The 26844-nt window shown below is 30.0% G+C and overlaps 1 protein-coding gene across 1 annotated transcript in view; it reads right to left on the bottom strand.

Annotated features, from left to right (window-relative positions):
* The window catches only part of LOC108904392 (calexcitin-1), a 227852-nt gene that overhangs the window by 138114 nt on the left and 62894 nt on the right, over window positions 1–26844 (bottom strand). The window contains exon 2 of the mRNA XM_018706919.2: window positions 20993–21000. The gene's annotated coding sequence lies outside the window, so the exon portion shown is untranslated. The remainder of the gene's footprint in view (window positions 1–20992; window positions 21001–26844) is intronic.

The following is a 26844-nucleotide window of genomic DNA, read 5'->3' on the forward strand; positions in this document are numbered from 1 at the left end:
TTATAAGTATTATTATTATTATTATTATTATTATTATTATTATTATTATTATTGCTAACTACGGCTTTATACTACTCGTATGTCGACTAATATAGAATTTTAGTGTAAATTTCTCATAGCGAAAATAATTCCAATTCTAAGATAAGTTTTTATTTAAGTGTACAGGATGCGAAAACTCACTGACGGAAACACTTTTTACAAATAGATTTTTTTCTAGTACCTACTGATTTCCCACAGTAACAAGAAGAAGCATTTTTAGAACCACTGACACTATCGATGCTCAGTTGGCTCTGTTTTTAACTGTTTACTGCACTTCAGACAACTCATAATTTTCAACAACGGCCCCACACCATGTTCATTAATTCATCGTTACTGTATTGATGTACCATTGTAGTATTTTTATTCGCATATGCTAACGCATCTACACAAACTCCAGGCACAATAATTTCACAAAAATAAGAACTCAAGAAAATAAATGGCTTCACTTAATCATTTGTTCACAAGTAAATTTGCTTCACATTTAAACGATGAAAGACATACGTTTCCGCAATGAAACTAAAGTAGAACTGATGATAACATAAAGCTGAACTGAAGATTTTGTTCGTATTGTTCGATGTTATTCTCCGTACTTGAGAATAGTCATCATAAATAATTCAGTCATTGTGTTTAAATATTTTCTCTCCATATAACAATATAACACTACAGCATCATAGTGGTGCTTTTAAGTTAGATCTCTCAAGATTTAGGGACATAATTTTGAGCATATCTAAAAATTTTAAGTCAGTTATCGATTAACAGTCCCAAATCATTGTAAAATTATGTAGGCAATTAGTAAAAATATATTTTTTTTATAAAATTATAATTATGTTAAATTTAGAATTTGGAAAAATTTGAAAAATATCCTAATATGAAAATGTATACTTATTAAACTGCAAGCCATAAATGAAATTGTTTCTGGTTTATTCAAGCACATATTAAACATAGAATCTAATTTCCTGCGTATGTAATGCTTCACCACAATTTTCTGCAACACAAACATTCCGTATATTATTATTGTTGAGAGGAGAAACGAATTAAAAACAGCGTTGTGTTCCATTTTAGAAATATTATCAGTTCTGTCAGCAATAAATGTAATTTAAAAAATGGAGACTTTTGTTACTTTTGATCATAAGTTAATGATAAGCACAGATCGACACAAACAAGTTTGCCTCTGAGATAGCTACACACTAACTAATAACAACTGATTTTTAGACATTCCTTGCACGAATAACCACAACAAGATATAATATCCAGGATTAACTTACTGTAGAATCAAATCTAAATGCTATTTAATAAACGCATTCAAATGTCAAACCTCTTTTAAAGCAATTTTTATGACATTAAATTTGCTCAAATAATTTTCGATATTTTTTACATAGATAGGTTAAATCTTTTAAATCAGTTATGGACTTTGACTTTGATTGAATTTGCGCAGATTCCAGATTTTACGCGGATATTTGTTTTGTAAATTCCAAGAGTGCATTTAATTTTAAATAATTAAAAAAGGCATTTTCCTACTTTTCATAAGTTCGTCACGACCGAGTAAATTAAAAATATGTTTAAAATTACCCACAGTGCAAAAAAATGCAAAAAAAATCTCTCAGATTTACTAGATTATATTGACGCAACTTTTCCAGCTAGTCTTTCACATTTATTTTACGGTTACTGATAAATAAAAGTAAATTCTCAGAAGATTGCACCGAATTAATTTTTATCAATACTTTAAGGAATGCGAACAGCACGTCTACTTCTTATCTTTTACGTCGATATTCCAGTTATTTAATATACCTTAAAATAAAAATAATAAATAAACATTTTATGCCCTCCCAGAAAATGGATATTACAGATTTATGATATCCATCAAGTCTTTAACATAAACTTCGAAAACGATGGAAATAAATCGATTCAGCATTATACGCAAAGCTTCTAGCACGAACAAATTTATATACGGGCGTAAATGACTCACACAACCCTTGCCTTCTTAGTTTAGGTGGTTTAGGCGTGCTACGTATAAGGGTTGAGCACAACTTTCATTTATACAATACATCTGGGGTACTAGAGATAACCGCAACGTATTGTAACTGATTGTTTCAAATTTTGGATCTAATATATTTCGACTAGTTAAGTTAATTAGCTTCTGTGTAATAAGAGATAAAGTAGCTTGGATGTCTTGGTTTAAATTGTACGTGTATTATTAAAACATTAGATATGTAGCACCTGTTGCCTAAGGGGTTGAAAATTAAATAAGGTGCTGTTAATATCTGGCTCTGGAACTTGGAACAATAAGTTCAAGTTCGATAATATACTGTTTTGTAAATTAAAAAAAGTATATATACTGAAACAAACTACTACATGTTTATTTTTTTTTTATGTACAAGTTCTAAAATAACCCGTTGCTTTAAAAATGGAAAGTAGAAAGAAATGAAATATAAATTATATTTAATATTATTTTAATCTTAGCTACTTAACCTTAAAAAAGTTTCGAAGTACATTTGACTCAAAATTAGTTTCAATATTTATAGAAAAAAAATCACTGAAATATATTGAAAATCTTGAAATTTTTCGATATTATTTATATTTATTTTATTATTTATATTATACATTTTTTAAAATTTTAAATATCTTACTTTTCCAAAGTATAACACTGGAATTGTAAATGGAACACTCTGTAGTCAAAAGGCGAACCGGTATACAACCTTAGTAAAGTTTTTAATATTTAAAGTTTATACGGAAAGGCTTCGACAAACATCACACATTCTTTCTCCACGATATACAGCTTACGTGTTTGTGGAATAGAAAGGTGACGCGTTCGCTTTTATTGTAACAGAGTGAAGTTGATGTTTTATTCAATATAGTTTTATGTTGAATTAATTATAGGGAGCTTAATGATTTAATTGAAACGCAATCTGCTTAGACCTCATTGTTAGTAGTCATTTTTACTTTTTATTTTCCAGCAATATGTTCTGTTGTAATTTTTTTATAAATATTTTTACTTGATAGATTTATTATTTTTAGATTTTAAACACATAATAAGTATTATTTATATTTTTTACAGAAATATAATACTTTATATGCAATTTTAATTTGACTATATGGGTTACGTTTTCCGATAAATTCTAAATATATCCTTACTATGTTTTGTTCTTAACTTATTTTAATAAGTTAGCACGCAAGAATAATATTTGCAGTTTTTGGAATATGTTACGTCCAATAAAATATATTTCAAAGATACCATTTAAATTTATTATGCTCCTTTAAGTAAAAGACAGGAAACATGAAGACTTTCATGTGGTACCTAATTATAATAATGAAAAAAGTAAAAATATTGACAACATAACATGAGAGGAAAATATCAGATGTCTGAATCTTAAAATTAAGTTTTTGGACAATTAGCAAGTTTCTGTTCATATTTTTTGGCATGTGTTTGCAATAATTCCAAGATTTTTGGTGACTCAAGCAGTACGAAGTGTTGAAGCAGACTTTAATATAAAAATGCTCTTTCACATCGTGTAAATGTTTGTCCTCACAATGTTGTGGAATTCCTGCTTTATTTGTATACTAAAATTTCATATCTTGTAGCATTTTCATATAACTCTAACCTTTCTTCTTCTGATTATCATGTTCTTGGATACATGAGAAAGGTTTACGAAATATGAATGAAGAGTTTAAATAAATGGAGCATTCCTTGCTGAGGGTGTAACCAAAACATTTGTTTTTGGTTAATAAATAAGTTAGTACAAAAGTATAAGTAATGTACCATTTGAAGACTATTTGCATGGAAAAATAGGAATGGAAAAAGTTATATTATATCTCACAACGTATGGTTATTGTTAAGTAAAAAAGTTGTCAGCATTTTTAAATAGAATTTAGTGCCTCATTAAATTACAGATCTGAGGTATTACGTGTTGGTAAGGTATTTGAAAGCGTTCTTATGATTCAAATTACATCCTATATGGAATCATAATGATTCTTTAGCTCTCAGCATTGTGGATTTAGCATTTTTAAAACGAATTAGCAATAGACTGTATCCATTATAAATAATTAGACTGTATCTATTATAAATAATAGACTAATTAGACTAATTTATAAATTAGACTAATTCGACTAATTAGACTAGTTAATAAATTAAACTAATTAGACTAAGACTTAAACTTAGACTAAGATTTAGAATAAATTAGACTAATAGACTTAGAAGTAGACTAAATAGTCAGACTATCTAAATCTATGTATCTAAGTAATTATACTGTATTTATTATAAATAATACTGCATCTATTATAAATAATTATAATAGCAATATTCTGTATCTATTATAAATAACGACATTCTGACTGTCTCTTCTATTTAAATATTTCAATGCCTTCTTTATATTAAAAACAATTTACATAAATTTTGCAGTAGAAACCAAATTCATTTATCATAACACTTGAAGGAACCTTTAAACTAGATTTTTGTTACTCTAGAGACCGAGAAAAGGAACTGGTGCTTTTAGAATATAATATTTTAGTGTATTAGGTACCTCCATATGTAAGAAATTTAAACAGTAAATAACTTAAAAACAAGATTTGAAAAACATTTTATTTTATAATTCGTGCTTTTTATTCATTTAATGAATGTTTGAATGCAGATCCTAATGATCTTCAATATTAATCTGTATGTATACAGGGTGTCCGGAAATACCGTTCGAATAATTCAAGGGGTGATTCTACATGTTAAACTATGAAGAAAAGTTCATATGAACATAGGTCCGCAAATGCGTCATAAGGTTGCTATGGCGATTCAAAGATTGCACCGGGATATAGGTTTTATTTTATATCTCTGGAACCGTTTCAGATAGCCATCTGAATTTTGGCATATGAATTGCCTTTAATAGTAGGTACTTTTCAGTGTTTTTACTAAATTATTATTTTAATCAGGGGCGTACCGACAGGGGAGGCCTCGATTTAATTTGTTCACATTTTTATTAAACGTCATATTTTTGCAGTTTTCTTTAGAAATTCTGATTCCGCGGTATAAATGACATAAAAAAGGTATTCTTGTAGAAAACCTGTCAGGTATTGTTAAATAGTGATAAAAAAGAAACGGTAAATGGAAAACAGATTTATAATTAAAAAAAAAAAGGGAACAATACAGAAACAAATAATACTAGTGACTTATTATTAAACCTGAATGTTACTTCTTTAGTTACAGCAAGTGTTGGAAGTGATGTCCATTCATTTCAATGCAACTGGCTAAACGATTTCTCATTGAACGTTTAACTCGTTGAAAAACACCTTGCATATTCCGTATTTCTTGGCAACAATGAATGACTCTTTGTTCCAGTTGTTGTACACTGTCAACAGGCACTGAATAAACTAAGTGTTTTAAATAACCCCATAGAAAATAGTCTAACGGATTAAGATCCGGCGAACGGGGAGGCCAAGCTACGGGTCCACCTCGTCCAATCCACCGATCTGGATAAGTCTGATTTAGATATTGTCGAACTAATAAACTGAAGTGGGCTGGAGCCCCATCGTGCATAAAAAATGTTTCTAATCTTAATCCATAAGGCAAATCTTCGAGCAAAACTGGTAAAGTGTTTTGTAGAAAATGTAAGTATGCGGGCCCATCTAAACGATGCGGCATAACATATGGTCCTAGTAACCTATTTCCTATAATACCTGCCCAAACATTAATGGAAAACTTATCTTGGAATCGAGCTTCGAAAATCGCGTGAGGATTTTCATCTGACCAAATATGATTGTTATGAAAATTTACCACTCCTTCACGCGTAAATCCTGCCTCGTCTGTAAACAAGACTTTATCGAGGAAATGACGGTCCTGATGGCATTTCATCTGCATCCACTGACAAAACTCCACTCTAGGCAAAAAATCCCGAGGTTTTAGCGCTTGAATTCTTTGCAAATGGTATGGATACAAAAGTTCCTCGTGTAAAATTTCCCATACAACACTTTTGGGAATATTCGTTTGTACTGAAATTCTTCTGGTGCTACTACCTGGATTAGCTTCAATCTGTTGTAGAACAATTTCCTCTGTCTGCGCCGTTCGGGTAGTACGGTTTCGTCCACAATCTCTCTTATTTGGCGTAAAATTACCAGTTTCTCTTAATCTCTGATGTAAACTGCTGAACAGTTTATCAGAAGGAAGCTGGCGATTTGGAAAAGTTTCTTGGTACAACCTCCGAGCTTCCAAAGCACAACCGTTTGCTTTGCCATACATGAAGTGCATGTCGGCCATTTCAGCAAAAGAGTATTCCGGCATTTTTTGAAAGACGAGAACAATGATTTTTTTCAATTACACTGTTATTAACACAATAATAATCGAATAAACTTTATTTTTAAACCTTATGTCAAATTCGTTTACCGTAACTACAGTAATTTGACCTTTTTCCATTTTCAACTTAGCACCGACATAAGCCTACTTTGATGTAGAAATTTTTATTATTGGGCGACCATGCATGCACTATTTTCTTTGGAGAGTATTTTCTCGAAAACGGCTAGCCTGACAGGTTTTCTACAAGAATACCTTTTTTATGTCATTTATACCGCGGAATCAGAATTTCTAAAGAAAACTGCAAAAATATGACGTTTAATAAAAATGTGAACAAATTAAATCGAGGCCTCCCCTGTCGGTACGCCCCTGATTAAAATAATAATTTAGTAAAAACACTGAAAAGTACCTACTATTAAAGGCAATTCATATGCCAAAATTCAGATGGCTATCTGAAACGGTTCCAGAGATATAAAATAAAACCTATATCCCGGTGCAATCTTTGAATCGCCATAGCAACCTTATGACGCATTTGCGGACCTATGTTCATATGAACTTTTCTTCATAGTTTAACATGTAGAATCACCCCTAGAATTATTCGAACGGTATTTCCGGACACCCTGTATATGTTTTAGAATGTAGTTCAACATATTTTTTATAAGTTAAAACACATTTTAGTTTCATTTCTGTTTTATGTATATTGTATTTTATTTTATTTTATTTGTAAATGTATACTTTCTACCCAATTATTTTTATTTTCTTCAAATGTATGTAAACACTTTTATTCATTTTGTTGAAATTTTAAATAAATAAATTAATATCTACATACTTTCATAAATTTTCATAAAATTGACTTTTTAATATAAGAATGAATTAACGAATCTCTTTTTTACGTGTCGATAGAAATACAATTACAATGCAACCGCTATTATTGCCTGCAGATTTGTAATTGCCATGAAATTGGTCCAACGATATGAAGTTTTCCTGAAATTTTGACGCTTTTTTGCTTATTTTTCCAAGACATTACGGCCTGTGAACACAGCCAGTACGTGTTATAAATCGACACGTAATCCGCATTACCCCAAGCGTTTGTACATTTATTTAAAAGATAACGGGCGCCGCGCCGTGTCTGGATGGCTGTGGATTTAGTTTTTATTTCGCTTAGAATATTACGGGGAACGTCTGAGCGTTAAAAATGATCTGTGAACTTCCCTCATTTGTTTAAATCTCCTAACACACGTCCATATTATCACGTAGAGGCGTATGTGTATATACATTTCTTGGATTATACGCCCCTACGTGATAAGAGGGATGACACGTATGTATACTTAAGAGTGCCTCGTGTGTTCTTCAAAATATTTATTTTAGGGGTGGGGGGAGGGTGTTTTATAAGTGACAACCAATTTAATATTCTGAAATTTATTATTCGACTGGTCAATAAGACATTCAAATTATTTATCACGCAACCACCTTCTCTTCAAATCGCACTAACGTTAAAACTTTCATCTCCCAAAGTGTTTAGATATATTAATTATAAAAAGCTAAGAAAAATGATGCAAGATCTGAAAATTCAAGTTGCGCAGAAGTTGCAAAGCAGTATCGAAAAAATAGATAAATAAAAGTAAAAATCCTCTACAAGGGCTTTATTATACTGGCTGACAATGCATTTTTAGAAAATGGATATTTCAGGCATTATCTTTTATTCCTCTTTTAAAAATGGTACCTACATCCCTCAAAAGAATATTTCTATATTAATTTCTTCAGCTTAACTCATTTTTGATACCTTCTGTAAGAGATACGTATATTGGACAGTGTCAATATATTATCTATTGATGCACAGAAGGTGCTATGTTAACTATGTTCACTGTGTGCCATACATACGTAGAAAAACGGCTATTATTATGATCATATCATACATAGCATTATACATTTATGTTTGCTATGTTTGTAATCTGAAATACCAGCAATTGTTTTCCTGTAAACACTAATTTCTGAAACAGGTTTTCCGATATTCAGTTTATGTCCAAATTGTAACATTACGTTGCATAGAAATGCCTGTAATGTAAAACTGTTAAATATCCATTTGATGATAACACTGTAATAGGATATAAATCAGAACAAGCACAATGGGAAAATATGAAAAGGGTATTTATTTTGATTAAAAGTAAGTAATTAAAAGCAATTTATGAGGTTTCATATTACTGTTTCTTAAGAAACTTTTTAATGTTACAATATATTCCAATCAAAATTTAATACATTTTTAAGACGTGTATAATATGGAACAGAATATTTGTATAATGAACTTGATTTAACTTAATATACTCGAACTATAAATTAAAAAATTTACTGTAAAAGTAGAAGTGTTAATAATAAATAGTATATCATTAAAAACATAAATAAACAGTTTTAAAAGTACATGTCGTAAAAGCAGTACAAACAGTATAAAAGTATTTTACTAAGATCAGTATAAATCAACAATATTGTTCTAGAGGTAACAAAAGAGAGACGTAAAGATATAAAATAAATATTATCAGTAAACTAGTGCTTTGCTTTTTAATAAAAATGTGTAAATACCTATATAATCAAACGATATAGGCGTTCTGTCGAATATTGGAACGTTGTAGAATTTTATCGAGTTTGTAGAAAAAATACTATGATTTCATCGCATGCTTCATTAAAAAACTGCAGAGATATGAACTCAATTAATCTTAAAACATTCTACAGTGTAGGAAAGTACCGATGGTCTATCAGAAGTTACGAGAGAGCGATAAAGTAAGCCATAGAAATCCATGCTATAATGAAGGCCTCTCATAGTCACCGCCCGTTTCGCCCTTCCGCAAATAAGATCCACTTCTTATTTGTGGAAGGGCGAAATGGGCGTTGACTATTAGACGCCTTCATTATAGCCATCCTTGTCTATCACATGGATTTCTATAGCTTACTTTATCGGTCTCACGTAACTTCTGATAGACCATTGGTACTTTCCTACACTGTATATCGATAATATAATCTAAAAATGCAAATAAAAATTATTTGTCAATGTTTATTATCCAGAACCATCCAAAGAAAGAGTATACACATGAATATTCCTCCCCAAAATGTAAGAAGATAAGGAGACGCTGCCCAACCCATTTAGATCACTAATAATTATTAAGTTGACTAATTATAGTTCTTTGAAGCAGGTTACAATTTTAATAATGACAAAATGTTTGTTATAAGATTGAGTATACTTAATGTTAGTTACATCTAATTTATTTTTCTTCTCGAAATATTTTGAACATTTTGATTGAAAAAAAAATAATTTAGGGAAAAAGTCTCTAACAATATACATACATATATTTCTGAATACATATAATGAATTTTTTTAAATTAAAATTTGCAGAATCTCTTCATATCTAAATTAAAAACTATTATATCAAAAAAATATGTATTGGGTCTAAAACAATAATTGTGAGTGTAATTTTCGTGTATATATTTCTCCCGAAGTTGCTAAATTAAAATAATAAGAGCCACCAAACAGTTGTACCACATTTTTGCCAAATAAAAATCCAATTTTCACTTTTTATTAAATACAAACGGCATATGTACTTCGAATTTATTATTTTTTTTTTTATAAAAAGCAGGAAATGAAAATATTGTCCTAAGCTAAATAATCGAAACTGATACTTCTAAAGATAACAAATATAGGTAACTGTTTAAATTTTTACATTAAATAATTTTGGCAGTGTTGTTTCAATAAATTTTGTATATTTACGGTTCGCGTTATTTAGGAACCAACTTTATTAAGCTTAATAACTCCGGCTCGATGAAAAATATAGTATTCTACGTTCAGGGAGTTAATAAAACATGATCCGGCTGTGCTAATTAATTTTACATGAAATTTGGTCCTTTATTAACTCGAAAACGTAAATTTTTCCATTACCTGAACGAGCAAATTTTAATTGAATTTTAAACTCGAACTTCTTTAATAAATCAGAGGAGGATAAGTCGCGGTTTTTTTGCTCTCGAATTAATTCCTCCATTTAAATTCATTGCATGTAATTCGTGAAATGTCGCTCCTATGAAATAGATAAGTGTAAATCCTATTACAGAGCCTTTTTCCAAAGGAAAGTTAATAAAGTCAGAAATATAGTAGGTGTTAGATAAATATAAGTCTAAAATCAGGTATATGTCAGTTCTAGCAAATGAAATTGAAATATATTGGTGAGAAGTTTTAAAAAAGAAATAAATTTAATCATTTGTGATAATATTTGAACAAAAACCAAGCACTTTCACTCGTTAAATAAATTCTTAACGTAAACGTAAACGTATTTGGTTCACTTGTACCTAAATCGGAGTGGATATCATCATTACTGATTGACCACACCCCATTATATGGTTGTCGTGCGTTGCCTGTCTATTCACATCGTCCTCACTAGGTCATCTCGTGACGTGGTGTATGGCGTGTAGTGCTGAATAAGTATCCGTTTATCAGGTTATTTTGGTGAAAGTTATGTTTAAATGCAGTGGTTTGATAACAATAATTAAAAATAATAATATATTGAGTCTCGATTAATATTTGGTTAAATAATCGGATATTTAAATGTTACCTATACTTATTTACTTACATATCTGTAACGTACAATATAGGTTATGGCAATCTATTTGTCCGATTAGTTAACTAATTCTTTTAATCGAAACCTAAAATATTGTCTCCAAAACATATCTGTGTAGAAACCACTGTGGCTTCTAAATAATGTATGACTTTCGGGTGTCCATATCCCTGGCCTAGCAATAGTCAAATTTCTGGCGTTTTTAGGTACTGAAATCTTGAAAAGTAAAACGTGTAAAACAAAAGTAAGCACAAAAATAAGATTTAAATTTACTCACATAAAATAATAACTTAAAAAAAGCGTTTGTAAAACATGCGTTTGCTGTTATCCTAATCCCATATTTTAAGAATTATTTTCACGTACTTATAAATAAAAGTACTGCTGATTTTATTCAATTGTATCTTACGTCATTCCACTTTCCCATCTTGTTGGAAAAAAACTTACATTTGTCCTATACCGAAAAAGGGAAATCACAGTGACGTATCCAATTATAGAGGCATTTCTTTATTGAGCAATTTCTCTAAGGTATTTGAAACTTTACTATATGGTAAACTGTACTCTTTCGCTAGGCAGCTTATTTCGCCACGGCAACATGGTTTTATGCAAAGGAAGTCTACAACATCTAATTTAGCTGTTNGAATACATATAATGAATTTTTTTAAATTAAAATTTGCAGAATCTCTTCATATCTAAATTAAAAACTATTATATCAAAAAAATATGTATTGGGTCTAAAACAATAATTGTGAGTGTAATTTTCGTGTATATATTTCTCCCGAAGTTGCTAAATTAAAATAATAAGAGCCACCAAACAGTTGTACCACATTTTTGCCAAATAAAAATCCAATTTTCACTTTTTATTAAATACAAACGGCATATTATGTACTTCGAATTTATTATTATTTTTATAAAAAGCAGGAAATGAAAATATTGTCCTAAGCTAAATAATCGAAACTGATACTTCTAAAGATAACAAATATAGGTAACTGTTTAAATTTTTACATTAAATAATTTTGGCAGTGTTGTTTCAATAAATTTTGTATATTTACGGTTCGCGTTATTTAGGAACCAACTTTATTAAGCTTAATAACTCCGGCTCGATGAAAAATATAGTATTCTACGTTCAGGGAGTTAATAAAACATGATCCGGCTGTGCTAATTAATTTTACATGAAATTTGGTCCTTTATTAACTCGAAAACGTAAATTTTTCCATTACCTGAACGAGCAAATTTTAATTGAATTTTAAACTCGAACTTCTTTAATAAATCAGAGGAGGATAAGTCGCGGTTTTTTTGCTCTCGAATTAATTCCTCCATTTAAATTCATTGCATGTAATTCGTGAAATGTCGCTCCTATGAAATAGATAAGTGTAAATCCTATTACAGAGCCTTTTTCCAAAGGAAAGTTAATAAAGTCAGAAATATAGTAGGTGTTAGATAAATATGTCTAAAATCAGGTATATGTCAGTTCTAGCAAATGAAATTGAAATATATTGGTGAGAAGTTTTAAAAAAGAAATAAATTTAATCATTTGTGATAATATTTGAACTAAAACCAAGCACTTTCACTCGTTAAATAAATTCTTAACGTAAACGTAAACGTATTTGGTTCACTTGTACCTAAATCGGAGTGGATATCATCATTACTGATTGACCACACCCCATTCTATGGTTGTCGTGCGTTGCCTGTCTATTCACATCGTCCTCACTAGGTCATCTCGTGACGTGGTGTATGGCGTGTAGTGCTGAATAAGTATCCGTTTATCAGGTTATTTTGGTGAAGGTTATGTTTAAATGCAGTGGTTTGATTACAATAATTAAAAATAATAATATATTGAGTCTCGATTAATATTTGGTTAAATAATCGGATATTTAAATGTTACCTATACTTATTTACTTACATATCTGTAACGTACAATATAGGTTATGGCAATCTATTTGTCCGATCAGTTAACTAATTCTTTTAATCTTTGTCTCCAAAACATATTTGTGTAGAAACCACTGTGACTTCTAAATAATGTATGACTTTAGGGTGACCATATCCCTGGCCTAGCAATAGTCAAATTTCTAGCGTTTTTAGGTACTGAAATCTTGAAAAGTAAAACGTGTAAAACAAAAGTAAGCACAAAAATAAGATTTAAATTTACTCTAATAAAATAATAACTTAAAAAAAGCGTTTGCTGTTATCCTAATCCCACATTTTAAGAATTATTTTCACGTACTTATAAATAAAAGTAACCAATGTAGGACTAAGCAAGTAAATGTTATAAGAATATTTACATGTGGAGGTATATATAAAAAAGTTAGTATTTTCGTAGATTTCAGTACCTAAAACCTTGATGGTTTGATCGGTTTTTGCACCTGTTTATTCGTTTTACTGCGGCGTCTTTGAAAATACTCAGATGGCGTGACATAACATTCTTATTATTTGATAAGCTATAGATTATTCAGTTATTAAATGTTTGAAATGATTTGTCTTTATAGAAAACACTATTTAAAGAATACGGTGCCCTTAATACAAAATAAAATTTTAAAAAAGTTCTAGTTATCCTCATGCTAATAGAGTGAAAATTTTACTCAATAGGGTGTGGACAGAAATGGATACATGATTGAGTAAAATTGAGGGAATTTGAGTGATTTTTTTTACATAGTATGCTTTGAAATATTGGATTACAAAAAATTATTACTCCTCACAGTTAACATCAGTCTAAAAAAAATAATCAGTTTTTAGATTCACTATTCACTATCTTAAACAGAAATTAGCAGATTGGCTGTGCACTCGTTTTTGTTATTGTTTGACAAAATTAATAATAGCTGCCACTTTAGTAATAACGTGTTGTAATAAAATTGGTAGGTACAAAAAAACTAAAGTGCATTATTTCTGATATTTTTCAAATTATTGAAACCCGATTTCGCCATGCAATAAATCGATTATAATTTTCTTATCCGAAAACAGTGCATCATAAGAAAAATAGACAAGGTACCTTTTCTCTTCCAAATTGAACAAGGATTTCAAATATAATTTTTATTTTACGAAAAATCAGTGGCGTATCATTTTTTTCTTTAATAATATCCAGAGACGTGCCTGTGCGACCGCCACTGGTGAAACTGAAAACAATATTTTTATCGTGAAACATGTATTGTTGTTAACTGACAAAGCTTGTAAAATTTCATTAAAATATTCTGAGCGGTTTCCGCGAGATTTTTAAATTTGCATTTTTTTATTAAAACTTTAACACCCTGTAGATCGGAAACTAAGCGTTTTCGGAATATGGTATATTAAGGAAATATATCACAATCACTTGTACCTCCTGCAAGGAAGGAATCGACTTACCAAACACCCTGTATATTTGATTTTAAATTTCTTGAGACTAATTGTCTGATATTTTATAATAACGATGTTTTTAAATTTAGAAATGCATTCCATAATTATGGAAACCTGAATATCTCAAAAAGGCGGTCAGAAGGTTAAACTAGAAATGCTTGGAAAATAAAGACAATCACCTTCCTTGCGCTGGAATTTGAACAATGCCGCATAAATTAGTGTCCATATGGTTTAAAAATGTAACTACATCAAATTACCAATAATATAAAGTTCAATCATAACTTGCGCATCTTTAAACGTAGGTAAAAAAATATTTTATTAATCAAATGTTTTATACGCTCTATCATGTTCTAATATAGTGTAATTGTTCTCAGTGTTTTCAAGCCGTATTTAAGTTTGAAATGATTGGCTATTGGTATAGATTAATCTGTGATGTCTAAAAGCAAAAAAAGTAAATTATTGTTATTGTTTGATGTTGTAAGTCTAAGTTTAAAACTTTTATAATATCGCAAGAAAATATTATGTTTACCATCTCCCTGTAAAGGGACATATCTACGGACATATACCTTTATTATTTTTTTATGTAGGTATTTTTCCTTCTATAAATATCGGCAAACAATTTAAGGTCACCTTGTACAAGTTAAAGTATTTTTCTAAAAATCTTAACTAGAACTTAAATAGAAACTATTTTCTGACTTTTGAAACATAAATTATTCAAGTTAGCACGAGTTATAAATTTTATTTCTACTGATAAATCAATATTTGATATCATTACATTCTGTTTAATACTAATTGCCTCTACTTATATTCAAAAACATTCACTTGTTTAAAAAATATATGTCATATTATGGAAGTTGCAATATTTTTCTTCTCTCCTTCGCCTCTTTTCTTTATCCAATGGAGAGTGAAATATTGACGTAATATGTTAGGATTATATTTATGGTGTAATATTTGTAAAAACCTTATTGATATTAAACCTGCCCCTATTAGGAACATGACACGCTTTGAATTGAGATATTTAATCATTCACAGTTGCGGTTGATAATATAGTGCAATATGTATTACAATTGAAACCAATATGACATGAGAACATCGTTTATCACAAGGCTTTGTTGTAGGTATTCAGAACGTTTTTATTAATAAATTAATGTCTACCTATTTATTTTAATAAATTATATAATTGAATTACAGTAATTTAAATAAATACACTCATGAAGTACGATATTGAAGGCTATGATTAACAAATGAAACGAAATTAATTTCAGATTACTACGAACGCTAATCCACTGTAGAGTGGTTTATACAGGATGTAAACTGAAATGGCGACAAACTTTCAGGACTGATTCTTGTTGTGAAAACAATCGAAGACAAGATTTTTTAAAGCGGCTCCTTGAGCTTTACAATCCTTCAAATGATCGACATGAAAAGCATATTTTGATCAACTATTTACTCATGGATCGTTAAAGATATAAATTTCAAACTTTCCTCATAGTAGCTACGTCTATGTATTTTATTTAATAAAATATCTTCAATGGTTTTTGAGTAATTGACAGTAATCTTAGAAGAATCGTAGAAAAGTAATGAATCATTGCCTGTCAAGCGATTCAGTGCAATACGGTTTTAAGGAGTTTAGACATTGAATAATTTCTTTATGCATTATGAAGGGATGAGGGTTATCAGTTCACGTCTGGCACTCCTGTTTCTACAAAAATTCCTTTATTCTCATAAACTATTTATTTTAAATGTAATTTATATTAAATCCAATTTGTTTTTTAAATTCCACATATGTATAACATTTTACTTCGGTACGTGCCACTGTTGTTTACTTGTTTTTTTTTGCAGGCGACCTCTGATTTACGACCAAGCTCGCCAGGTTAGTATTTGACGTATAACCGACCACTTCGTACACTCGATGCACCTGAGCGACTACAGCTACTACCAGAACACAATGCGTATGATGCGGTATTTTAGATTTTACATTCAATTTCATTTTAAATTTGAAATGGTACATCTTACGCATCCTAAAAAGGATGACAAGATTTTCCTTTGATAAAAGATCCATAAATTTTCTGCTCTACTTTGCATCGAATACGATCCTACTATAGGACTAGTTTTAAAAAAACACTTCTATTTTTGTTGTGACTCACGGCTGTACTCAAGTGCGCCAGATTACGACGTAGTTCGATATAGATATTTTAAGTCTATTTCTTACAGATAGCTTATATTTAATTTGATTGTAGTAAAAATTATAAACGTAACACTGAATTTAGGTGAAAATTATATCCTTTTTTCAATGTACTTCAAGTGATAAATTTGTACCAATATGTTTGCACATAAATTGCATACGAATATTATTTTCATTGAGGTTTTTACCTTTTGACGATATAAATACTACTAACTCCAAAGTTGAAAATGTTTCTCTTCATGTATAATAATTATTATTTATAACAGGATTTATAATTTCAAGTTCTGAAATTATATCCATATTCCTATATTTTGAACCGTAGATATATTCACCATAAAAAATTGTTTGCAAATCTAAAATACTTCTTAATACTTTGAGTTTTTGATTTATTCTATTTATTTTACTAACTAAAAGAGATAACAATGTTGCTGTTTTACTGGGACGTTCTGTATAATAATACATATCTGAGTTGAAATTAAAATATTCTCTTCCATTGTCAATGTCGGTGTTAGGTTAGAAAAAAATGTGGTAAGAAATAATGTTAAAACCATGCAGTGGGAGTGAACTTGACGGAACTTGATGGCGACTTTGAGCTTGTCAAAGTGAAATATCAACAACACTTTTTTCGGACTTGTTCTATTCTTAACGCTTATGTATTCCATTCGTGTCACCTGAGCAAAAAAAGGTAGAGTGCACTGTAAATAAATTGGTCTGAGTGAAAGCAAAAACATGTGAATTCATTGAGCGAAATTATTGAGTACATTTTCAGTCAGTAAGTATTGGACATTTCGATAAATTTACACATTTTTGATAATAGTTGAACTAAAACTCAAAAAACTTTAGTTGTACTCATACTAATTCACTAGATCGGGTGTGGACAGAAAATGATACATTATGAGTGAAATTGAGTGAATATAAGTCCAATTTTTTTTTACAGCGTATTAGCCATATTTCATGACCAATACACATATTACCTAAGTTGTTTCTTCTTCATTCAGGTTACAGATATTAATTTGCTAAATAAATCAAAATCGTAAGTAAAAATATTATCTAAATATTTATTATGACTCCTGTCTGAACTTTTACTACTGCTGAGCACCCAAAGCCATCACACTTACATGCGTATCATATTTAGACGAGCATCTTTATAGGAAGTGTAAGGTGTAACAAAGACTACACTTGTAATTCTTACATCAGCTAAATGATGTTTTTGTAAGGTTTTTCTAATTTTGAAAATTATATTTCTTTTTCATTTTTTGTTAAAAATAATTTCTTTTTATTTATAATGATATAATTTAGAGCTCGGGATTTTCGTCGGCTAGTCATAGGCGTGTTCATCGTAAACAAGCAAATAAACAGGTAGGTATAAATAAAAATAAATAAATTTGCGTACTTTATCAGCGAAAGGTCGTTTTTTACCCCTTGTCAGGTTCGATATTATTAGAATTATTATTGTAGTTATTAGAATAACTGCCGTTATTACTGGTTTCGTACGACGCGCTGTAGCGAAAAGCTGACGCGACGGCTATGATCATCCGACCGACTACCGAACTCTAGATATGATTGTTCAAAACAAATAAATAATGATAAAAGTTTCTATGGTACTTTTTTAACTCAAAGTTGACGGAGTTAAAAATCTTACAAAATGGTTCTCTTTCAGGTCGATAAAAAAACTTTAAGCAGTTAATAAACGAAGTAGGATTTTAAAATGAAGTAATATAAAATGTTTTATAAATGCGATTTTATTTGTAAGCCTAAAAATGGTACTTTTGTAAAAATTTTAAACAATTTTTATTGTGAAGTTTAATTTTTTGAAAAATCACAAATGAAGAAATTTATTTGTGTCAAAAAGGACCTGGTAAACTTTTCAAGGCTATAGGATTTTAACAACTTTTTTATAGCTGCAGTTTCTCATCGATTATTTTGACGCAGATAAAACTTATGATAAAATATTAATTTAAAAACATAAAACTTAGGTTATGTATCTTCATTAATATTGAGAAAGTCATAGAACTTTTATCATTATTTTCATGAGTAAAATCGCTCCATAAATTTTTTAATTATAGTTTCCGAACACCCATTATAATTAAAATGAACTGAAAATTTTTAAAATGAAAAAAGGCAAAAATACGTATTTTGTGCAATCGATATAAAAATAATAAATACTAGGTATCTAGACCACACATAAGTATATTATTTTTTGTAATTAAAGACGATTCTATTTTTACTGTTATTCACCAAGTGAGCACCTATAACAATTTAGAAATCAAATAAGATTCCGATATATTGTCACTTTTAATTTTTTTACGGTTCATGCCTATAAAAAACTGTCGTAAAGGGAAAATTACTATACTTGGAGTTGGTTCACTTTTTTGTAGAGCAAGGGAAGTAAGATAAGGGGGCAGAGAGCGAGAATAGTTGAAAAATTTCGTATCGTTGTCTGGAGGATTGCGTGTATCTATAAAGTACTGCGTCGAAATGCATCAGAGTAAAAGATTTTTGGCGCGGCACCCTATCTCTACGACGTTGTAAGCGCGGAGTGCTTTCTCAGCGATATAAGCTCAATCAGGGTTTATGTGTTTTTATTTCGTCGTACATTTCTGTTCCAAAATAATAAGAATCGAGATTATGTACGAGATGTACCGGTATTAAGAAATACGTCGCAAAAGGTCGTACACAGAAATATTCATTTGTTGCTTGTGGACATAAAAAGTATCAATTTGCCTTCCTTTTCAGTTTGTTCAGCTGTGAAATACGGATGACTTAAAAGTAAAAACGTTTGGATTACTCACTCGGAAATTTTACTTTTTAAGATTTAAATCGGGGTTGGAATGTAATCCTTCCGGACATTTCAAAAGCGAAATACGGGTTGTATTGAAATTTGTCTCTTTTTTTTATGAACCCATCTGGAAATAATTACGGAAGCAGACTACGTCGTGAAAATTTTTATTGACAATTTAAAAAAGCGAGACCCATTATCCAAATATCAGCCGTAAAGGAATAAATTACGCAGAACTCTACAGCGCATATTAAGGGAATTTGCAGTGCCCCTTAAATAGAAGAGTTATATTTGGAATTTAATAAAAATGTCAGCACGTTCTTGGCACTCGAGATTCTGTTCTATATAATTTTAGTTTTGAAGTTCTAGATATCATAAATTGTCCAATTTCTACTTATGAGTTTGTATAAAAGAAACTTAAGTACGTCACAGAGTTTACTAGTAATATCAGGAACGTGTGGTATTGCAAAAATCAGCTCTTCTGTGTTGACCAAGCACTCTGTTAGAGAATTAACGGTTTATTTAAAGAATTAAAGAAACCCATATAATCCAGAAAATCTGCAAATTTAACGAGCAATTTCTTTACTTTTATAAGTAAAATGCTAAGCTTTTCACATACTGCTCTGTCAAAAAAAGTACCCGGAATGTGTTATTTAAAAAGTCGCTGTAGAGTAGATTTAATTTTTTTTGATGGAAGATTGATAGCACTATGACGCGAAACTTGAGCGCCACCTATCGAGTATAATTATTTTTTGTGCCAGCTCTCTCAAACCACAGACAATATAGCTTATCGCCAACTATTTTGTCTGTGCTCAAACTATAATAACGATTTGCAAGGATAATTTCCTTCACTTTTTCAATGTTTTCTTTAGTTGAAGACGTTGAAGGACAACAAGATCATGGCATATGATCAACCACTTCTTGACCAAGTTTGAATGCTTTGTACCTTTCGTATGCTTGAGTTTTCGATAAAACTGAATTACTGTACGTCTTTCCCAATATTTTCAACGATTCAGCACAAGAAATCCCGTTAGCACAAAATTTTAGGCAAATTCTTTGTTCAATAACATTATCCATAGTAAAAATCACGGAACACACTTTAGGGCACTAATAAAATTATTAACAGCTGTAAACAAACTACTTGACAGATCGCGCTTAAACTTCGTGACAGAGTAGAGTACAGTGCTATCAACTTTCAAAAAAAAATCCGGATACTTTTTTGACAGAATATATTACAAGTTTTAGAAAGTTTATTCTCTTCAATTACTATGAAATATAAATTTTAGTGGTGAAACGTATTTTGTTCAATGAAGAGTAGTGTTAAGTATATTTTTTAATTCTGAAGATACCGAATTTGTTAAATAAATTGTACAGCAATTTACGATTGTGGATTTTCGTCTATCGCGTAATATTAGCTTTACATTTACAATTTTCTAGGCCAACACAAACTTTATAGAGAAATTCTTTTCGTCGATCTAACATAGGACTTGTATTTTTAAGTGAAAAATTCCTTAGGTAGTTGTTTCTTAAATTTAATATAGTACTTAAAATATTTTTCGAATAGATAATGTAATGCAGGGAACGGTATTGTATGGATTCTTTTCAATAAAAAGAAAAGATCATTGGTACTAGAAATCACGTTATTAGAGCACATTATTAGCATACAAAGGAAAATACATAATACATAGTTTAATAAATTTTATATATAAAAATAGATTTATATGCATTTGAAAAGTATCGACAAAATTAAGATTACTTATGTTAACTTACCCAACTGCTTACATGATAATTTAGAATTAGCCTTACCTTGATACCTGTAACAAAATAAAAAATATATAGGGTATTTATTGACATAACAACTATAACAAAACAAAAATTTTAATAAACGTTAAACGTATTTACATAGCAATATCTACTCTATAGAAAGTACTATTAAATACAGAACACATCTTTCTAATTCCAATATTAAAAGTATTGTTTTTATTTCCAGTTTTTGTATTTAAAGTCTTACTTTTGATCGTTCAGAAAATTATCAATTATCATTCGTCTAATAAAAAAAAACAGGCGAAACATTTAAATAGTTGTGAAAATTTGAGAGCTGTAATGCAACATGATATTTTGATTAATATATACTTTATTATTATCTCTAGTATTTTTACTTTATTTTAACAGCTTATTCAAATAAATTCATATTTTTTTTTGAATTATACCAACAATATCTAGTAAACAGCTAGAAATGAATAATTTTATCGAAAATAAAAATAAAACTAAATTTCTGTAGGTATTGTAAATTCTAAAACACATACCTGACATAATAAAATTTGTAAAAAATGTAATTTTTCAAAGAAAGGAAGTCCAAAGTATAGTAAGACACTGACATCACTTGAGATAGGATTTTTATACAAAGTGTTTGTAAATAAGTGCGAAATATTTTAGGGGGTGGTTGCCGAAGTTATTTTGTGAAAAAAAGTTCATATAAACAGAATGTTTAAATTTTAATTATTTATTTATTTTTATTAGGTAATTATTTCAAAGAATTTTAAAGATATTGAATCGAAATTTTAAATACGCTTTGGAGGGATAAATGTGCATTTTTTGGGGCGATCCGAATATTTCTACATGCACCAGTGGCGTTCGTGCGATAATGCCTCAAACTTTTTTAATAAAAAAAATGGCACGCCACGACTTTTCCGTTTTTATATATTTTTAGAAATCTGCTATCAATGTTGAATGAAATGGGACTCTTCAATTTTTTTCATAGGATGCACCGTTTTTGAGGAAAAAAACATATTTTATTGCAAGTTGTATATTCTTAATTTCTATTGATGCATTATCTAGTAGGTTGCTGTCAATATTTCTAAATAAAATGCAACCATCAAATTCCGAATCAATATCTTTAAAACTCTTAAAATATTTCGCACTTATTTAATAGAATTTTTTAAAATTTATTTGGATTACCTTAATACCTAGTTAAAAATTGAATAAATATACAAGGGCTACTAATAAAAATATATAAAATTTAAAAAATATAAATATTTTAAAAAAGGAGTTTAGTAAAACAGGCAAATATTGATTAGTTAAATAAATAATTCACGTTAAGCCAATCATGTTATCAACATTTTTAACGATGTTGTCAAAATTTAAGTTTTTCGAAAAGCTTTGTGTTTTATATGTATAATTTTGTTCGATTATTATTTAACAATAAGGCAATTTGAAAAAGCAATCCTTAACTAAAATGCAGAAATAATAAAATCTATCGTGTCAATAATTATCGTGTATTGGTCTTTGTCAAAAATTATTAAATAGTGGATGACAAAGACCAGAGTATTAAAGAACAATGAATTCATTTGATACGATTTTTATGAACATTTTGAATTTATTTAAATTAAAGTAAAAATAAATAGTTCTTTATTTAATGTAGATATTTAAAATATACCAAAGCAGTATATAAAATAATTTTAATTATTAAATATCTAATTAGCAATTTCAGGCCATTTCAGTTTGAAAAATACTTGCTAAGTGTAAAAAAATGAAGAGAGAATAATCACCAAAAATATAAAAAACATAAGTTTTTCATAAACTTGTCCAATTATCAACAGTTTAAATGTTACATGATATTGAAAATGGATGAAGATAAACCTATTTAATAAGAGCAAACAAGACAAAATTAATTTTTTTAATCATTAATCTCCCAGAACAAAAAGATTAGAAAAAAACAAGAAATTGATAAGGTGTTACAGGATACCGTCCATGTTGCCCAGATTTGAATCTATTGGATTTTTTTGTACTGAAATTAAATATATATTTTTTGTCTTGAAGTTAAAAAACATGATTTCAGTGTTTCTTTATTTATTTTGACACAAAATCGAATTATTTTAAATGTTGCACGTAAATAGTCTTATTACGGAATAAAAAATAAACAAAAAATGCCTGTTTTTTCAGATCTGCTGCTTTTTTTTAACTTCAACACGCCTCAGCTCCCAAATTATTGAAACACTGGCTTGCAACATTTTGATGCCGTATGTTGTTCTGAATGTTTTTGCACCTGCTGTGAATCACACCTTTAAACTTTAATCAAAGAGATGCACGCACAAAAATGGGTAAAAAATCTGTACATCGATAATTAACCTCGTATTCTGTACAGGTTCTTTATTTTATTTTTTCCATAAAATCTCCAATTACGGTTAAGTAATACAGATAAGATACTTCTTCACGTAATTCAGAATTTGCTTTGTTTAATCTCGGATGTCGGATAATATCCAATTTAGATTGTCGAGCGAAAAGAATAGGGTATTGAAAAAGTTAAACGAATATATCTCTATAGATTGCTCGGAGATGGGTCTGTACCCAAGGGAAAATTTATTAAAAGGAAAGCCATTGCACGTACATTTTTACACCCAATGTTGGTTGTACACTATCTGAAAGCTCCTGCCATTCAGAACTCGTTATCTGACTCTGCCACACGAAAACCTAGTTTCTAACAACTTCAAACGACTGCATTATGTTTATTGTAATAGCTATTCCGAATATGTTCCAACTACAATACGTATTCAAAGTGTATTTTATGCAAGATTATGATAACCTCTATAGCGTTTAAGATGTATACCTTCCATCCTTGTTACTATTTTAAGGGCTGAGTTACCTATTTGTGTTTTTATTATCGATACTAACTTTGGTTTAGCTTGGTTTATAGGCTTTTGTGCGGGTTGTCAATGATTATACGCTTTCTGCACTGGTTGCCTACGTCTTACATTTAGATTTCTACGTTTCGACATCTTCAGTTTGGAAGATTAATACTTGGGAATGAACGCAGAAACTGAATAATCTTCTGGTCAATTTAGTTTCAATAGTAGTTTTAGAATATAAACTAGCAATGCGTCATTATTTGACATGGTAATAGTGATTTTATAAAAGTAATTTAACAAGTAATGAAATTATTATAGAAAAATATGAAGTAAAATTTAAAATAAGACAGTAAATAGCAGCTTAATGATGGCAACTTTTAAAACTAATTCATAACGAAGGAAGTGAAGTTTGGAATATTTAAATGAAAACAAGCACAAGTACCTACTCTCAACTCATACTTTATAATTACAGATTGAAACAAAAGTTTCAGAATATCATTTACATAACAATAAATTTGAAGATGTATACAGAATGCTTTGTGACAAACTTTATTTGTGGAGAGGGGCAAAACAGACGATTACCGAATGGTCGCTTAAGAAAGTCCTGTGCCAAAATTTCTTAATATACAGGGTGAGACGAGAGAATCGCACCAAACTCCGGGAATGAATTCTACACAAAATAATGAGAAAAAACACAAATGTTGTTATGCGATTTTCATTTGTTTTCAAGTTATAGCTTTTGTAATGAGAATACTAATGATGCTGTTGACGAATGTCGTCAACGGTTTCTACATCACATATGTCCTGATAAAAATTTATTTATCGGAGTTTTCAACAAACTGTGCGAAACCGAAAAACTTCGGAGTGTTGGTAAGTGCTGAAAGAAGAAGCAGAAAATATTCTGTGTCTAGTACATAGAATATGATGCAACTACCAGCACACGAAGAATTGCTACTCTGTTGGGCATTCCACAAAAGAGAGTAATAAAAGCCCTCCTCGAGCAAACCTTATATTCGTACCATGTACAAAGAGTACAACACCTACAACCAGAAGATTATGCTAAGCATATCGATTTTTGTCGATGGATCAATAACAATCATCTTGTTGTATCCCGCATACTTTTTACGAATGAAGCAACATTAACTCGTGACGGCATGCGGCATAACTAATACGTACTGGGAACTCTCATATACGGTTAGTCGTAAATCCTTAAGAAATACTCGAAAGTAATTTTCAGCATACTCTGGTATTCATTCATTTTAGAAAATAGATTCGCAGGAGACTACTATTTAATTTTTTTTACAAAATTAATTAAAATTACATACTACTAGAGGATGTTCCTATTTTAAGAATGAGAATGTAGCACGATGGAGCTCCCGCACATTTCGCTCGTCCAGTCAAGATACATTTGAACAAGAGGTTTCCAGGGCGTTGGATTATCCGTGGTGGTTCTATCAATTGGCCTCCAAGAGCTCCAGACCTCACAGCACTATATCACTGTTTATGGGGCTGGTTCACAAATGAAGTGTATATAGTTAGAGTAAACACTCGGGAGGCACTAATTCGACGCATCATTAAGATTGCAGCATTTATTAAAGAGAGGAATACAGCTATCCGGAGACGAAGCCGAAAGTGTTTAGATGTTTAGATAGAACGGTGGTGTTTTTGAACATTTAACGAAAGAACGCCATGATTTATCAATAAATTATTATTTTTTTTATTGAAATGCCCGTCATAGCTTTAAAACAAATGAACATCTCATAACAACATTTTAGTTTATAATCCATTCCTGGAGTTTGGTGCTATTTCCCGACTCACTGTATAAGATGATTTTCAATTTTCATTAAAACTTGTTTTGGACTATAGCTTTGGTACTATTTGTGGTATTCATTATATAGTTACCATTAGAAATCAATAACTACCCCCCCCCCCCCATGCACATACATATGAATTTGATATCAGAATTGTGTCATCATGTCAGCATTTTTCTAACCCCAAAAAATAGGTTGACGTGGAAAAAATTAAGCTTATTTCTGAAGAAAAGCTACGAAGCTGACCTTACGAGCAATATGAAAATGCATATTCAAGTACTTGCTACAAGTGCTATTAACGTATATTAGAATGACTTTAAAACTTGTTGCATTCGATAAGTACAAATTGTATGGAAATCGGAACATAGCATTTCTCTAATAGATATTTTAAAGATAACAGTACATATTTGGCTGACAAATTGATCAGAATTAAACAATTAAATAATGACTACTTCTTAACCTCAAAAAAATCATGGTTCGTTGCCCCTGGTTACCTTGGCTAGAGAGTTTGGAGTTTAGATTTATAAGCGCTAAATCTCGCTTTGCTCGCCTGTCTGAGATTTTGGACTCGTGAAACTTGCTGATTTCCGACTGCAAAAGATTCATGCAAATTGAGATTAGAAAGTAATTGATCAATTCTGGTGTCAAATTTGTACTCAGTTCTTTAAAAAACGTACTGGAAAAATTCTATGTACCGATTGCCATAAAATATGTACGTATTGAATGCTTTCACGCAAATTTTAAAGGTTAGGTTGGAATCCTAATTTATATATATTACTATGCACTCGAGTATCCATTGTTATTCATTTATTACAAGCACGGTTCCTTCTCGTGAAGTCAGCTACACAGCATTTCAGCAGAAATAAGCACCACTTTTTGCTAAATCAATCTGTTTTTTAAGGTTAGAAAAAACGCTTGCATCAATATTACCAAAGCAGAGCACAAATATTTAGTTTAGTCACGACATAAATGTTCCAGCAAAAATACAGAAAATCCATATAGTATGATTTTGTGATACATCCTGTATAATTCACAGTTTGTCAAAAACAATTGCTGCGGTACTTCACGAATATCGATTTATTCCGGGATGTTATCACTATTACTATTAGCTTCTTAACAGTTTAATACGGAAGGCCGATCATCAGCTTCTATTTATAGTCAAATGATTAAATTCGAATCAGTTTCAATTTATTTCAGATTTCATCAAGTTAAGAAGGCCCAT

This window comes from Anoplophora glabripennis, unplaced genomic scaffold (assembly GCF_000390285.2).
Source record: "Anoplophora glabripennis isolate ALB-LARVAE unplaced genomic scaffold, Agla_2.0 scaffold115, whole genome shotgun sequence".
Classification (NCBI taxonomy): Eukaryota; Metazoa; Arthropoda; class Insecta; order Coleoptera; family Cerambycidae; genus Anoplophora; species Anoplophora glabripennis.